Here is a 5,143-nt window from a genome sequence, read left to right on the forward strand (position 1 = left end):
GTCAGTAGCACCTCTAGTAATATATTTACTGAGAAAAATGTTGACGTGTTCAATACATATTTTACCCGCTGTATGCGTGGATTGGATAACCTCTCACCAAAGAGGATCTCTACCTTACACTATAAATTAAAGGGAAACTGACAGATTTATGATCATATATTTTGGTTAATAACAAAATATTAAATGGTTATTTATTATGACCACATCATATTGAATTTTTGTAAAAAAAATTTTTTTACACCAAAATAATTTAGGGGGGCTTTAAAATGATGCCACTGTCCCTCAGGATTTCAAATATTTTAGAAAAAAATTAGACAAAGTAAAACTTTGGCTGTGCGAAGGAGCATGCAGCATCATGCTGGCAGTGGCACTGGTTTCACAACACAAAACAGAGTAAACTGCGAACTTCGATCATTATGTTTTTATGATCACTGAAAACCCAAATCGTAATCAAGATCAAAATCCGATTAATTGCCCAGCCCTATCTTATCTCATTGTCTTTTGCACGCACTAATTCAGATAGTGGTATTAAAAAAAAACATGTAAAACCTGCATTATTATTATTATTAGAGCCCAACAAATAGAAATTTCTTGTCAGGCATCGTTTTCTAAATTAACTAGTTTTGGAAGACTGTGAGAGACCCTTGACCTGTCCAGGAATTATCTTTGTCCATTACCTGCTGGATACAGAAACTAATGGACAAATAGTTTGTGAAGGGTTGTGTAGTGTCACAAGATGTTGGTGATATACTGTACTTATGTGTGACTAATAACAAAAGTTGTGGTGAATATTATTAGGAACAAAATACACCATTTGAGCTTTTTATGTAAAGTTCACTAGCAGCTGTTGAACTGCTAAGAACTGATAAATCAGTTGATCATCCTTGTCTGCAAAAGGTTTTCTTGTCAGACAAGGTTGGCTGGATGGCTCTTCTGATTTTTGGAACAGCTTTTGGTGTTTCAAGCCAGTATTTTCAGGTTTTATTTATTCCCTTTTTTTATTATTGTGGACTGATTTTGCTGACAGTCACTCCATTCCTATTTGTTTGGTGGAAACAAGTTTTTCAAAATAATGGGTAAAAGACTGAGAAGCACACCGAGTCACATGAGCACTTAAAACTTATATTAAGTAGGCTCCTTACTAAACAGTTCTTATGTCCAGAATAGAAAAAGCGTACATGAAAAATAATTATAACAGACCTGAAACATAATAGCCACATTGTAGCTACAGAAATGTGTGTCTTTACTCACACCACTTTTAAATGGCAGTACTGTGATAATCCGTCAAGCTCATACATTAAGGGCGTATCGTTTACAGAAGAAAGCAGAAAGAAAAGAAAGACATCTAAGCAAGTGCTACGCAGTGGGAAAAAGCCAAAAATATTAACTTTCCATAACCACTATAAAATTAAGACAATGTTTGGTATTTTCCTGATGTGAATTACCTGCAGAACTGTTGATTTTACAGTTTTCAAAACAATTTTTTTCTGTACTAATCTCATTTACTTCACCCTCGTCATCATCACAGTGGGAGTTTTTAGTCACACTTTCCAAGCAAAGAACCATTACTGCTGTTTCACAACATTAATACCGAAGAACAAGCTGCAGATGTTCTCAGCCCTGCAGTTGGTATTTGGTGAATTACAGTGTCTTTGACTTTAAATTCGAATGTGTGATGGCTGTTTGATCTTTTTGTGCGCGTGTCATGTGGGAACTGAACTCTGTTTTGTGACGGACTGCAGCGCGTGTCAAGTCTGAGTTAAACAGCGAAGCGTCTCGCTTTGTAGCCGAGGCAGCTGCAGTCTGAAACACGATGTCCATCATATCAGGTTTCTAAAAATATTTACAGATTATGTCAACAGCTTCGAGACGAAGATAAGCAGTTTAGGCTGGAGAGCTGGATGAAGATATCACCTTCATTGTTCCTAACAGTCTGATAACAGTCCTTATGAAGAAAGAGTGGAGGGCTGTGCAACATAAAATGGTCATATGTGGAGGGAGACCTATAAAAAACATGTAGTAATAAATTTATCTGCCTGTTGTTCTGTCCTTGTTCCCTGTGTGATAGTTTTGTGGACTATGGGTGAAAGCTGAGCTGGAACCATAAACACTGATGCTTCTTTACCAGCTCAGGAAAGCAGATGGTGTCTGGGCAGGCTTCAGTTTTTGGAAACTTAAATGGGGGGGATGTTGTCTTCACAGCTTAGAATAGAAATGTGAAGATGGCAATGAAGTCTAGCTGTAATTTTTTCAGGCATAGGTCATTCACCAGTCTACGGTTCTGCTGTTGACTTGGGTAAGTGTGAAATGCCAATGCTGAGTATGCCATGTGACACCCATCTGAGCTGGTCCTTGTGGAAATCGCAAAGCCCCAGAGAAGCTAAACAGCTGTTTTCATTGTGAATTAAAAGCATGTCCCTGAAGGACTCTTCAGTTCCAGCGTAAAAAGTTTTAAGAGCGGACTGTAGCCATATCGGCCCAATAGTGACATACTGACATTTTAAATTTTTTTTTTTCTGGCTGGGTTATCCTCCCTTTCTACTTAAAATATTTAAATAAAAACAGAAGGAAAGACTGAAATGGTTTGAGGTGGGTTTTTTTTTTTTTTTTTTGCTTGTTTCTTAGAAGACTTTATGGGCGTTAGGGAGGTTGGAAACATCTTTTGGGAACTGATCTGGCAACGATGATAAAACTCAGCAGCTGTTCCCTTTTTGAGTTAAAACACATAAGCTTACATCACCAATCGGTCCTTTTCAGGATATGACATAATGTATCAAAAGATGTCAGTAGGGAAAAGTCTGCAGAAAAATTTGTTCAAATTGTCCCCTTGTGGATGTCTACAGCAACTTTTATTATTTACACTTTTAGTTTCCATGGAAGCAGTATGAATGAGCTTATTTTTTTTCTTCTGTATTTTGGTGAGTTTTTGTAAAAAAAAAAAAAAAAAACAACTAAGAATATAATTGTTGTGAGCTGAAAGTATTGTTATATGTTTTATTTTGACCTGATAAACATTTTTCCATAACTGTTTTTCCTATGATTATACAGTATTTCCTATAATCAATAAACTTTTAGACATTGCTGGCAATTAGTCAGAACCCTTCAGGCTAGGAGTTGGACTTTGCCAGAGCTCCCCATTGTCACAGATTTTGTTCATAACTTTTATAGATAGAATTCCTCGGAGCAGCAAGGGAGGGTGGAAGGAGACCAGTGGCCTCAGGATTCCATCTCATTTATTTGCAGACAGTGTGGTCCTGTTGGTGTCATCGTACAGTGATCTTCAGCTCCCACTGGAACAGTTCGTAGCCAAGTGTGAAGCAGCTGGGATGAGAATAAGCACCTTCAAATCTGAGTGTGGATGTGGGTGGGTGAGGCTTTGCTTCAAGTGGAGTAGTTCTAGTTCTAGGCTGTGGCCCAATTCATGGACCCAGCCCATGAATTGGGCCACATGGGCCACATCCTCCCTGGGCTGGGTAGGCTGCTTAAAACTGCTGTAAAATGAGATGGTCTACCCTTCGCCTGACGTCGGCTTTACGTGAGTTTGCGGGACCACGTGTTCCCCCATTACCACAGTCATCAGTTTCATATCAGACTTAAAATGCGTCGGACCGTGTATTTACATGTCTTTTTACTGGAAGAATAACTTCACAGTTAAAATGTTACATGTAAAGAAAAGGAAAAAAATACATTAATTATTTGGGTTTAACTCTAGTATTTACAACAGAGTATTAGGGCCACACAACGAGATTTTTTTATTATTATTACGACAATAAAATCATAATATTATGAGAATAAATCGTAATATTTCAAGATTAAAGTCGTAATTTTATGACAATAAAGTCATATTTTGAGAAAAAAGTCAATCTTACATGACATTCTCCATTCCTCATTTCCTCCTTATTTTCCTCTCACCTGCTGTGTACAGCCATGTCTCTGTGTTTATAAAGTAGTCAATGATTACTCGTCACTGTTAGATTAATATGCTTTCATCCAAATTAGCTACGTGACGACTAAATCTGTAAATGCATCCGTTAATTACAATACAGCTTCAGTTTATAGTCGTTTGCACAATTTCCAAGTCCTGCTACTGATAATTTGATGCTAATGTGCTAAAAGATTAACTGTTTATTTTTAAGCAATCCTAAAAAACAACTTGACAAGTTGCTCAACATTCCTCATTTTGATGCAGTTATAACTGCATGCTTTTTTGTGTAAAGGCTAGCTAGAATATCATGACTTTTTTTCTTCGTAATATGACTTTAATCTTGTAATATTACAATTTTATTCTCATAGGATTATGATTTTAATCCCGTTATGACTTTATTCTCATAACTTGTAGTTACATTTTTTATTTAACATCTTATTGCAGCATAAATTTCATCAGCTAAGTTGCTAAACTTACTTTTAAAAACAAATTATTCGGTCCGTGGTGAATTTCCAAACTGCGCCGACTCGTTCGAAAATAAAATCCCCACTGTCTTAATTTCTCTGTTTTTGTTTTTTGTTTGTTTGTTTTTTTGCTGCCCGTGCATTGAATCCTGGGATATCCTCGGCTGGTGAGAATACACTGATTCATCCTTTGATTTCGAGAGTTTGTCGGCTGCATGATGAGGAGAATTCGAATTGGGACAGTGCTCCACGCGGGGCAGTATGTGGCCGACAAATACTCACTCATGAGGACCCAGCCCATGAATTGAGACACAGCACTAGTATCGTGGGGTTTTGCTCACCATTATTGCGGACGCTATACCGGTCTGTTGTGGTGAAGAGGGAGCTGAGCTGTAAGGAAAAGTTCTCTGTTTCTGTGTTCCTACACTTACCTTCCTACCTGGTGAACCTTGGGTAGTGACCGAAAGAACAAGATCACAGCTGGACTCTCCCTTAGGGATAGTGTGAGAAGTTCTGTTATCTGGACGAGTCTCAGAGTAGAGTCGCTTCTCCTCCACATCAAGAGCCAGTTGAGGTGGTTCTGGCATCTGCTAAGAATGCCTCCTGACACCTCCCTAAGGAGGTGTTTCAGGCATGTCCAGCTGGGAGTAAACCCCAGGGAAGACATAGGATATGATGGAGAGACTGTGGCTGTGTCCAAAACGGCAGGACGGGTCCTCCGAAGGTCGAATTTGTCGGCCGCATACGTCACAGC

Source organism: Austrofundulus limnaeus, unplaced genomic scaffold (genome assembly GCF_001266775.1).
Source record: "Austrofundulus limnaeus strain Quisiro unplaced genomic scaffold, Austrofundulus_limnaeus-1.0 Scaffold1870, whole genome shotgun sequence".
Taxonomy (NCBI): domain Eukaryota; kingdom Metazoa; phylum Chordata; class Actinopteri; order Cyprinodontiformes; family Rivulidae; genus Austrofundulus; species Austrofundulus limnaeus.